This window comes from Gouania willdenowi, unplaced genomic scaffold (genome assembly GCF_900634775.1).
Source record: "Gouania willdenowi unplaced genomic scaffold, fGouWil2.1 scaffold_405_arrow_ctg1, whole genome shotgun sequence".
In the NCBI taxonomy this organism is placed as follows: domain Eukaryota; kingdom Metazoa; phylum Chordata; class Actinopteri; order Blenniiformes; family Gobiesocidae; genus Gouania; species Gouania willdenowi.
In genome coordinates, this window is record NW_021145167.1 from 11472 (window position 1) to 24658 (window position 13187).

Genomic DNA, 13187 nt, shown 5'->3' on the forward strand with positions numbered 1-13187 from the left:
ACCTTACTCAAATTAAATGTGAATACATTTGCCATTAAATGTTGTTGACGTGTTTGTTAATGACCATAATTAATTTATAGATGATTCCCCTACAAGAAACATCAGGAATCACTGAAACCTAAGTACCTGTACTGTACAATATTCAGGTATTTATTTCAGTCACACAGAAGTAATTCAGGCTGACACCCTCATACCTAGAGCCAATGGGCTGAAGCTGCATCCCACACTTGGAAGCAGAGGATGGAATAGCCAGTCCAAAGTCAATAAGCTTGACTTTGTATGGAGTCTCCTCATGGTTTGCCAGCATTGCATTGTCAAGCTTGATGTCAGTATGGATGATCCAACGAGATTGGAGTCCCTGTAATGCTACCAACATCTGCAGGAACATGATGAGAAAAGACAGGATTATAATCAGAAGTGAAAGTAACTGATTACAAGTAATTAAGTTACTGTAATTCAGTTGCTTTTATGGTACTTGTACTTTTTTGAGTATATTTCCAAATCAGTCATTTTACTTGTACTTAAAATAAGCAAAATTATCTGCCAACAGAACAAGAAAATTTTACTTGGTAAGATTTTCAAAAATAAGAAAATAATACTAGCCCCATATGACCCAGAGCAATCTTGAAATTAGTAGTTTTAGACTAAAAACAAGCAATATTGTCTTTTTTTCAAGCTGTAATGTTTTCTTAAAATCAGAAATATTCACTTATTTTTGGCCTATTTAGACCTGATTATTGTAAATAAGAAAAATTAGCTTAGTAAATAAAACTTGAAATAGGAACAGCTATTCCAAAAACAAGCACATTTCACTTAAATATGATAATGTTTACAAGAAAATAATTCTTAAAATCAGAATTTAATGACAGACAATTTACCCTAAAATAAGAGTTAAAAAACAAAACAAACATTTGAGACATATCTTTCTACACTTTTATTGTGCAAAAATCACAATGTCAAGACCACAAACCAGAGCAATAACCAATAGCCCCACACGACTGTAGTTTAACATCATTGAACAGGAGCCACATTTTAAAAGGAGGGACTTAATGCTGCTGAACTACTTAAACTCAAACTGATGTTTAAACTGTCTTAATCATGAAACTTTCTCCATTCAGCCATAGATTTTTTGTAGGAAGTAGTCATGTCCTTCTCATGGATGGCATCTAACAAAACCTCTGTCTGTAGCACAGACAGGAGGGTAGCAATGCACTTGGAATATGTGAGGTGAAAGGTGTAATAACAGCCAAGAAGATACATCACGCTTTCACTGAGGTCTTCTTTGGGGAAAGTCAGCAGAGGAACTGTTCCAATGACCAGGATGCAGTTTGTCTCACAGACAATCACCACAGGGCTGACCAAGGGTCTTGATTGAAGGTAAGTGTTGGGGTCCTCTGCTGACTAAAACAAACAATTCATTAAATCTTCACCCAAATATATAAGTTTGAACAAAGTACATGATAATAGAAACACTCCTTAACAACTGTGACACACACAAAGACGGAACTGCATCGCCCTCGTCCGACAGAGCAGTGATCGAATCCGAACCGAGCCCGATAGGCATTAAGATATTTCTAGAAAAGTTCTAAATATTTGTCCGAGCCCGACCGAATCCGTTGGGTTCCGACAGGTCCCGTCGGACTTCGGTCGGGTTGCAGCACTCTAATATATACACAGGTGCTCGTCCTATAATTAGAATATCATGAAAAAGTCACTTCTGTTATTCAACTTAAACTGTGAAACTAATATATGATAGACTCATTACATGCAAAGTGAGATATGTATAGCCTTTATTTGTTATAATTTTGATTATTATGGCTCAGCTTGTAAAAACCCCAAATTAAAAATCTCATAAAATTTGAATATTTTGAAAATGGACTGTAAGCCATAATCATCCAAATTATAAAAAATAAAGGCTTGACATTATGTCACTTTGGGATGCTGAGTCTATATCACATATTAGTTTCACATTTTAAGTTGAATTACAGAAATAAATGAACTTTTTCATGATATTCTAATTATATGTGTGTGTGTGTGTGTGTGTGTGTGTGTGTGTGTGTGTGTGTGTGTGTGTGTGTGTGTGTATATGTATATTAACCTTACCTTCAAAATGTGAATCAAAGCATCACTTGGGTGTCCCAACCTCTTCGGCAGAGCTACTTGCGAAGGGAACATCTGAGGCAGTACTTTCAGGACAGCAAGTGCATTCTTTACTGTTTAAACAATAGTAATATATCATAATAATTTTAGGTCTTTGTGTATGTGGTGTTAAGGCGAAATTATTAGTTATGCTTAATAATATATTTACTCATATATTTTTAATCCTTAAGCCTTGGGTAACTTTCCATTGTGTGATTCTCATTTCTTCAACTTTGCTCTGGGTCAGACCGCCTCGTCCAAAGCACATGATATGCTTACACACATTCACATGTGTTCTCCAAAACATTCCCAAGGACAGATGCGTAGGCACTCCTGTGTACGCACTCACATGGCTACACACACTCACATAGTCACATGCACTCCCCATACACATCCATTCATACACACAAACACATAAACGCACACCCCTCCGTCTCGATGACAATCAATCAGATACCGGAGGAACAGACTGTTTTGACCCAAAAGGAGAAACTGTCTCTCTTTTCACCCGCTGTCCCTCCGTCCTCCTTCTCTCTCTATGCTTATCTCCCGGGGGGGAGGAGGGAGGGGGGACTGAGCAGGGATATACGTGATGTGTGTCAGAATTGTCTCTCTCTCGATCATCGGACCTCCGGCCGGGACGGTCACCTCTTTTTGTTCCATCTTTGTCTTTTTTACTTAGCTTATAATAAATCTTTTTTATAAAACCATCAATTCTCCGACTGGACTCCATCCTTCGACCAGAGCAATAAATCATGTCTCCAAATGAGGTCAACCGCAAATCTTGCCGTAACAATTGGCGTCACGAACAGGATCCATCTTCTGCTCTGTGGGGCGTCGGCCGTGGACCAGCACTGTGGACACACATAAAACCCCAGGGCTGCCCCACGGTGGTCTGCCCTCGGACAGACACTGGAGCACAAACCATCGGTTGAACCTCAAACACCAATTTTGACTATTAAGGTAAAGCTGCCTTTATATATATATATATATATATATATATAAATTTTCATTTACATATATATTCGCTCTGTGTTGATAGAAAGGTAACCAGTCAAGCATTGTATTGATTTTCAGCTTTGATCTTGATCTTCAGCTGTTCTGTGTTTTGATGCAGTGAATAGGCTGCTATGAGAAGGGCTCAAATGGTTGAGGTTCTTTGCTTTTTAATGCTGTGGGTTCCCTCTGTTTTTCTTCGGGCTCGGATATTTTGTTTAGGCACCAAATACGGCTGGTCATTATTTACTTTGGTTTTGTTCAGGCACCCACGGACAGCCTGTGAGGTCCTGACCATACGATAGACAGGCCCCCAGGGGTGCCTGGGGGCCGGCGGGGAGACTCCCGGCGGCCCCCTGGTGCCTTATGCGGCTTGGGGTGTGGTCGTCCTCCCTGGGCGGGCTGCTCCTGGTGCTGCGTCCATTCCGGGTCCCTCTGGCCTGGGGTCGGGTCCCTGCTGGCTCTGGTCGTCTGCTGGGCGTGGGCTTCAGCTCCTCCGCTGGGGTCTCGGGCAGGGAGCTCTCTGGGCCCTCCCCTCGGGGGGTTGGGCGCGGGGGCGTGGGGGGGGTGGGGGGGGATGGGGTGGGGGGTCTGGGGGTTGGGGGTTGGATCGGTGGCGTGGTGCGCTGGGTCCTTGGCTCCTTGGGGCTTTCTCGGGTGTATATGGGGGGGCGATGGTTGCCTCTCAGCTTGGGATCTTGGGGGCGTTCGGGGGGCTGCTTGGCCGTGGGGTGGTCGCCGGGAGCCCCTAGATTGCCCGCTCTTGCTGCTGGCCTGGCTGCTTCTTCGGGCCCGGGGGCGGCTCGTGGGTTTTGCAGTGGCGGTTCTTGGAAATACATTTGTCATGGATGCACTGGCCTTGGGCTGTGGGATAACACTCATACTGGGCTCAACCATAGACACGTTGTTCCCAAATACCGGTTTTATGGAATTTCCACTCACTTCTTCCTCTGTTCACAGCCACCACCATTATTCCTAAGCCGCACACTGGTCACCAAACTGGCTTGATAACTCAACAATAAGCACAATATACACAACCACAACTTCACATCGCATCAATTGAAACCTATCGACTACTCCCCACCCATTCCATTACCTATCTTGTATCCCTCTTCCCTGTTAACTTCCCCACCCCTCTCCAACCCCTCACCTTGGTGTAACACTGCCCTCTCTTTTTTTTACATTCTCCCTTTAATAAAGTATTTCTTACCCTTCCCTAGGGAGAGCTGGTGATGGTCACAATTATGCAATGAAATAAATACATTTATTTAATTGCAATAACAAAATATGCATTGCTGTTAAAAGATTGCACTTCTTGTAGTGTTAACCTTCAACAGAATGTGCAGACAAGATAAAAAAAAAAGAAAAAAAAAAAAACCAAACCTAACCTAAATTGTAATGAAGAGTAAAACACTAATAATGGGAATCAAACAGATGAACAACCTAATAAACAAATAATATATGCATACGCATATACAATCTTGGTATGATGTGAACTCAGATCATGCTTTCGGTGAGTTTTACTTCTTTTTTATCTTTGTTTTTATTTTTGTTTAAACGTGTGAATGGAATCAGATTTCTCCCTTTGGTTGCTTGGCTTTAATGCTTTCATTTGTGCGCCTTGGTTTTTTTTTGGTTTTTTTTCTCTCGCAGAGAGAGAGTCACACACACACACACACACACACACACACACACACACACACACACACACACACACACACACACACACCCACGAAAGAGAGAGAGCCAAACACGCACGCACGCACGCACACACGCACGCAAGCACGAGAGAGAGAGAGCGCACGCACAGAGCGCACAAGCATACGCACAGAGAGAGAGAGAGAGAGAGAGAGAGCCAAACACACACACAAACACACACTCAAAGGAAAGAGAGAGGTAGCGCCCCTCACTGGCCAGTTTAGTGCCTACAGAATAGTGCCATTACACACAGACACTATTTTTATTTTTTTATATTTAATTTTTATTTTAAATTTCATTTGATTTCATGTTTGATATATCTGGGGTCCACTCTAAAATGAATATGAGCAACACACACTCAAACACACACACAGATGAATACAATATTTCATTTTATTTTATTTTAATATTACTGTTATCATCATTATCATTTTTTATTATTTTATTGTTAGTTTCTGTTGGCTTTGTGGTTGTCCCTGAAGAAACGACATCTTCAATGAAAGCTCTTAAGGAATGAAATCACCTTCAACTCTTATGCTAATGAAATGTCAACATCATTCAAAGGACCAAGCATCAGAAGGAAATGGACGATCAAAGGACTCAACTCCCATTCAGCAAAGCAATGCTGAAATAACTCGCTCAGTCCCAAGTCAACTCTTCATCGTCTATGAATGGGCCGCATGCCAATGCTGGGATTAACACATCCTGCCCCATCATCAAAGACTGAGAACCTGTGGGCGTCGGAGTTGGTTGGACACTCCCCCACCAATGAGTTGCGAGTTAAACGCCACGATTACTGCCTGAATGAAGGGCAGCAACTGCAGACGATCACACGTCTGCTGGAATATCTTCACCAAAAAAGACACTGTTTCAAAAGCCACAAGGATACCAAGCCATAAGAAGTCCACCACAGCCTCTGGTGGTAGTGCTATATCACCTTAGCCTTGAACTTTGGCATGGAGGGGGACAACTAGCAAATAGCCAACAAGCTTCTCCTTCGATAGGACAATACTAACCCCTCTATCTTCTGACTGTGCACTAGATTATTTTGTTTTCATTTATTCTCTCACACGCAGACAGACCAGACATACAGTCACACACCCACATTCATAACTATGAGCTGAAACACAGGACCACCAGAACTTCACACAGAACCCTTCTGTTTTCCACATGAGACCATGTGTGCACATCATTTATCTTTGAAAATAGTGTTACTGATAGGGTTGTTTTTGTTTGCTTTTCTTTCATTTTATTTTCTTATTGAGGGGAGCCCCCCCACAATGCAAGATATGGTTACATCCGCTGAAGAAAGAGCCCTCTGTTGCCTCAGCTTTTGGAGCTGAAGTTTTAATTTTTTATTCTTTTATTGGCCATGATGTTTTTGAGCTCACACGTTATTCTCCTTTGTTATTTCTGAACGATTCTTCATTTACTCTTTTGTTTTTACTCAATTTCAGGAAAATTGAGACAGAGATTGAGGACTGCAGCCTCAACCAAGTTTACATTTTGACATTTTTGACCGATACCCTCGTAAACAATCTGTACCTTACCCCTTTTTGCTGCTTGCGACAGACAGCCTAGTTCAACATTCATCGTTTTCATTTTGCGTGCCTCCTCCTTGCCGCGTCGGACTGTCTTCTTGCCGGCCCAAAGCCACTCGACAGCAGGGGGGGTACCAAATTTTTCCTGAGAAAACTGTCCCATTAGTTGCTATGAGTACATAGGCAATTACTTTTCAAACAAGAAGTCCTGGTTTAATGTGCAGAAAAAGGATAAACCTTGCTAGGGAAAGCGCTCTTTGGGGGATAGTGGTCCACCTGATTTGATACATGCTTGGTAACCGAATACCGTTCTGAACAAATTTCTACGTTCCCTTAGAGTGAGGGTTATTAGAGGTTGCGTGCTCCGTTCAATCTTAGAGGTGCCCAGTAAAGTCCTGACAGTTGCGCAAAGTTTCCCTTCAGTTTGGTACTGAGGTTGAATTATTCTCCCAAACTCTTATTATCAAGAGCGGCGGTTGAGCCCTGCTGATTCAGAGATTCTTTTTTACATCTCTGGAGATGGACGGCGGGTGAGTTTCCCCCAGGTTTGGTACCGGGGTTGAGTTTGTTATTGGTGCACGGCCGTGCTAATTCTGTCTGATCAGCAGATAGCAGCAGACTGTCAGTACTACCAGGGGCAATAATCTAAGTGTAGACTCCGCAAAGGCGGAAGTAAAAAGGAGCGTACCTCTTAGTAATCAGATGATACCAGTAAAAAGCAATTAATTAACACTAAAAGGTTGCCAAGCATGGGGGGGCAATAAGAGCTCATTGACCCCGAGAGAGGAGGTGGACTGGCTATCGCCGCGGGTGGTTTAGATGAGGCCTATATTCTACTTAGACACTATGCAGCAAAACCTTGTGAATGCATGTACGTGAAAATTGAGGCATGAACGTGTGCGGTGCATGAGTGACTGAATGATGACACGTTACGTATGCCTGAGAGAACCGCGTTGTGAGTGCGAATGTGCCGTGGACGTGTCATTGAGTGATTGACCGATGAATGGCTGTTTGACTACACATGTTCCTCTGTTCACCTTCCTTTCCTCCTGGGTTTTGATGCACTAGATCTTCTCCCTGTTTTTGCCAATTATGTAGTGGGGTGTTCAGATCTCACTGCTGCTTGTTTATAGAATTATGGTTTTAGGCCTTGGGCCTTCTAAAAAGTTTACCAGGTTTTAAAGGTTATTTTTCTGGGTGTTTAAAAACACCAAACGACGTTTTTTTTATATATGATACCACTTTCAGTGGAATGACTGGTTTTGACCTTGACTGACCTTACTGTTCATGTTCAGTGTCCATGTTTTTGTTGTTATACGTGTATACTTGTTGTTGTGTGCACTTGTCTATGTCTTCGTCTTAGTTGTTGTTATTGTGTTGTTTTTTCCAATATACAGGACGCTGGCTGTATACTCAAAGGAGACGAATCAAATGAGACTAAAGAAAAGAGATATTTTAAATTATTCATTTAAGTCTTAATGTTTTCCTCTCTTTCTGTTTCTGAGTGTTTCCTAACAGACAATGCCACCGCCTTCTCGACTCCGATCCTGCCTCCCCCAGCCACCATGCCTGGTCACTGCTTCTTATGATGAAGGATGAGAATTAACACTAGCATGCCCAAGGTTTTCTTACTCCTGTTGCCCTGCCCAGAGGCCGCCAAATGACACTCATTTGCAACTCAGTGGGCCACCTCTCTTATGTAAATAAAGCCATTTGATCGGAATGTGCAGCTGGGCAGTGACAAACTTTGGGGGTTGGTGTAAATGATGGCCAGTGTTGAGAAACCAGTTTCTCCCAGGTAGATGTTTGTTAATCCAAATAACATTATATGGAATTATTGGATAAGAATGGCCAAATTAATATGAGCCATGTGTGTTGTGATCAATTATTAAACCACAATAAATAAAATTAGAAAAAGAAAAACAGTATTAACAGTATTCACTATTTACCTTTATTGTTTTTGAAAAGTGCTTATAAATAAAATGTATTGTTGCTATTTATGATAAAGCGAGATTTCCGAGTGTGAAAAGGACTGTTTGCTGCAATCTCTGACGTTTGGGGGTCTTTTGTTGCCAACTGCATCACTTCGTACAACCCAGGCAGGCACATCACCATAGATGAGCAACTTTTTCCATCTAAGACTCGCTGCTGTTTCTTGCAATACATTGCAACGAAGCCGGACAAGTTTGGTATCAAGTTCTGGGTGGCATGTGACCTTAAATCCAAGTATGTGTGCAAAATCATCCCATATTTTGGCAAAGACCCCAGTCGTCCACCTGGGGAGAGATTGTCTGAAAATGTGGTGATGAAGCTTATGGAACCGTTTATGGACAAAGGAAGAACTGTTACAACCGACAATTTTTTCACTTCATTGTCACTAGCACGTCGACTGCACAGCCGGAAGACCACCCTCCTTGGCACAGTCAATAAGATTCGCCGGGAGCTTCCAGATTCAGGTAAAAAGTATTTGGCCCGTGAGGAATTCAGCACACAAGTGTTTTCAACCTCTGGTGCCACACTGACTGTTTATGTGCCCAAACGAAAGAAGACTGTCTGCCTCCTCAGTAGCGTGCACAGCGTGGTGGAGACTGAGGCTACTCAGGAAAAAAAAGCCGAACACAGTCACCAACTACAACAGCATGAAATGCGGTGTGGATGTCATGGACCAGATGGTTCGAAAGTACACTGTGCGTTCAGGAACACGGCATTGGCCAGTCGCTGTGTTTTACAACATGATTGACATTGCAGCGCTGAACGCACATGTGCTTTATCAGGCATGCACTGGGGTCAAGGAGAGAAGGGTGGACTTCTTGCTGGAGCTTGCAAATGAGCTTGCCCAGTCTCATATGGCAGCCAAGGAGGTGAATGAGCAAAACCTTCAGCAACAACCACCCACACCTGATGTGGGGAAAAGGGCATTGTGCCAGGTGAAGTGTTGCTGCAGGAAAAACCGTGCCACCAAGCGTCGTATGTATTGTGACAAGTTTGCATGTGGCAAATGCATAAAGGAGGTGTGGCAGTGCCAGAATTGTTCACAAAATCTCTTAAATAAATTTCACCAAGAATGCAAACAAACTGTTGCCGTCTCACAATTACTACTTACTACTTTCTGTTGCAAAAGTTGAAATATAAGTTGCAACCTCTATGTAGCTGCTGTATGGGAAACACAAAGGAGATTACAAAAGGTCTTTTTGTCCTGGAACCTACCTAGCCACCCCCCCACCCTAGCTGAGGGGGGAGTAGTGGCCTCAGTAACATAACAATGGTCACAAGCTGAGTTGTTCACACCCGCCATCTGACACCAGCTTGGACTTTAAAGGTATAGGTGTCAAATGACACCACTCTGGTCATGCTAGTGTTAAAGGGAAGTATTGTCCATAACTGTAACTGGGAAACAAAGGGGAAATAGATTGAAATAGACACGTGACAATATGACATATTGTGGATGTTCTAACATAATATCTTTTCCAGAGACTACAGAGACTTCCAATCCAACTGCGAAAGTGGGGGCAGATCTTCAAATTTCCAAAGGGAGCGTACAGTTGACCCTGGCTTTGACCTTTTAAGGCTGAGGAGGAGGAGGTCGAGGAGGCTGGAGGGCACAAAGGCAGGCGGACACAAGAGAGAGGAAAACGGAGACACATCCAAAATGATCAGATAAGTAATTTTCCAATGATATTTATCATATGGTTTTAAGAATCCAAATGCATTCTTATGTAAAAAAAGGGAAGGGAGGGGCCAACGTCCCTCTGATTTTTGATTTATATTTTATCATAGGAAAATATACCTCAAAACCCTCCAACCATTTTCTTCTTGTTCCACCAGCACTTAGCGTGCAAGTCCATAAAACACCTTCACTGGGTTTAGACACTTTTAAGGGAAAAATTAAGTGTTCTCAACATTGGGTTGGTGGCCCAATCTGGGTCACCTGAGATTTAAAAAGGGTCCTCCTGAAATTCTTGATAATTGATTGATATAAGAGATAGTTTAAAGTTAAGTAACTTCCAAGCATTTAAGGAAGCTCTCCAAACCGTGCTAGGGCTGGTCACTCCTACGAATGGGATAAATACAGAGAGCAAAAGACAATATGATTGTTTGACTCAACTTAACTTTAATCCTGTCTAACCTTAAAGGGCCAATAATCTTGCTAAACTCTGGTTCAGACACAGAATAGGAGACACTTTGGCCACCAATTGACCTTCAAAATTAAGTAAATTGCATCTCAAATAATAATTGTGAGGGAAAATAATGAAATAAATGAACTGACGAATTCAGCTCTATAAAAGAATTAGGCTATGTAAATAGGTGTGGAATGTTAACATTATTCAGAATAAATAAAGGATAGAATAAGATTTCTCCTTCACAAATAAGAGATAGCAAAGAAAAATAAAACAAACAATTTAAATAAATAAATAACATTATTTATTTATTTGGTTAAACTTATTTAGCTTTCTCACATCTCCATGTCTCCCAAGTGTATGTATTCATCTTGAGAAGACATGTAATCACACTCCACACTTCTCCGTCCGACTTGCATGTCCTTCTCCGTCCGACTTGCATGTCATTGTAAACAGTGGTTCTCAAATTGTTGCTTCTCACCAGGTAAGTAGACGTACCACAGATAATCACTGCAACTCCAGCTATGCTTCTCCTTGCTCCAGGAAAAGAGAATCGAATTAATACTTCCTGCTTTTCTTTCAGCCTCATATTTTCCCACTCGCGTGCAAATGGGCTACAGATAACACTGAGCTAGCATGGCTAAAAGCTCACTAACCCACACCTAACCATTGTGTGATTCTTTTAGGATCTGAAAAGTTTTGTTTTGTTTTGTTTTATTTTGGTTCCCCCCCCCCCCCCTCTTCTGTTCAGGTACCAGCCGATCCCAAGAGAGGTTGCCAGGTGTGTGGAGACTACCCTTCCTCAGACAACAACCAATCATCTACAACGCCGACCAGAAATGAACGACCCACACGGCAGTGAAGGTCGCGGAGCGGGCGACATGGATCCAAGCAGATGATTGCCGACACCAGCTGATGCTGAGACGGAGGCTGACCGAACAATGAAGGGGGAACCGACAAGGCCACTGAGATTTTCTTTTTCACGACACACAAGAAAACACTCTAGAACAAGGGCCTTGCTTTGTTTATAAGCCACACCAACTGCTTATAGCTAGGTTGAGGGTGGACAACCTCACACCTAGCTGCAGGAATACAGTCATAAACCCTTCTGCTGATTGAGGAAAATACTCAAGGTTCTTCACTCATGATGCCACCAATCAAGTGCGGTGATTCTAACCATGGTTGCACTATTCTTCTAGCTATTGGTCTAGCTATTGGTTACCCCAGTTACCACTGAACTCAGTCAATGAAGATGAGTGATGTCCTTGATGCAAATGATGATTTTTGCTTATCTAGATGTAATAAAGGATGGTTTTTGATGATTCATGCCATTGATAATAATGATGAAGTTTTTTTTAAGGTTTATTTCCACATTTTTCTTGATATATTTGTGCCTCATAAAAGAAGAATATATCCAATGTATGACAATAACGATGCTAATGGTTAACCCTGACAGACAGCAAAGGTGGAATATAATAATTTTGTTTCTTGATTTGGTCGTTGATGGCGACCAAAAGTGGGGAATGTTAAGGCGAAATTATTAGTTATGCTTAATAATATATTTACTCATATATTTTTAATCCTTAAGCCTTGGGTAACTTTCCATTGTGTGATTCTCATTTCTTCAACTTTGCTCTGGGTCAGACCGCCTCGTCCAAAGCACATGATATGCTTACACACACTCACATGTGTTCTCCAAAACATTCCCAAGGACAGATGCGTAGGCACTCCTGTGTATGCACTCACATGGCTACACACACTCACATAGTCACATGCACTCCCCATACACATCCATTCATACACACAAACACATAAACGCACACCCCTCAGTCTCCATGACAATCAATCAGATACCGGAGGAACAGACTGTTTTGACCCAAAAGGAGAAACTGTCTCTCTTTTCACCCGCTGTCCCTCCCTCCTCCTTCTCTCTCTATGCTTATCTCCTGGGGGGGAGGAGGGAGGGGGGACTGAGCAGGGATATACGTGATGTGTGTCAGAATTGTCTCTCTCTCGATCATCGGACCTCTGGCCGGGACGGTCACCTCTTTTTGTTCCATCTTTGTCTTTTTTACTTAGCTTATAATAAATCTTTTTTATAAAACCATCAATGCTCCGACTGGACTCCATCCTTCGACCAGAGCAATAAATCATGTCTCCAAATGAGGTCAACCGCAAATCTTGCCGTAACAGTGGGTAACAGCAAATAAATCATCCTTACCTTGGTCCTGCAGTGGTGGTCCTATGATTTTTTTGAACACTCCATAAAACTGTGCCTGGTTAGAAAATCTCAGCCAACGTTTCTTTAGCTCCATTGTGAAGAAGGGGTTTCCTTTATCAAGGATTCGCTGGAGTTCATCGATGATCTAACAGTAGAGATTTAAATTAAGAGGCCTTCGTTCAAGTGAAATATACAAGTTAAGTGAGAAAAAAATACTTCCATGGCCAAGTTCTTTAAAACATGGATAAGCCTGCAGTATCTTCATAGGCCTGTCCTGTTCCTTCATCACATCAGAGTCAATGAAAGCTCGTCTAGATTGGAACTCCAATTCCAGCAGCTGGGATACATCTTCCTTGTTGGGTTTATTCTTAGTTTTGTACAAATCCTGCAGAGTTTTATAGCATCTCGCTTGGCTCTGTGGGCTCTCTGGGAACACAAACAAAAATGATATCAAAAGAAAAGCAATACACCAAC

General features: G+C 42.2%; 1 long non-coding RNA gene across 1 annotated transcript; it reads right to left on the reverse strand.

Annotated features, from left to right (window-relative positions):
- Positions 1–1228: 1228 nt before the first annotated feature.
- Positions 1229–12744, reverse strand: LOC114460141 (uncharacterized). The gene is made up of 3 exons (XR_003673551.1): positions 12714–12744; positions 2104–2213; positions 1229–1401 (listed from the first exon to the last, which is right to left on the reverse strand). It is a non-coding gene; the product is annotated as an uncharacterized LOC114460141 (long non-coding RNA).
- Positions 12745–13187: the final 443 nt, after the last annotated feature.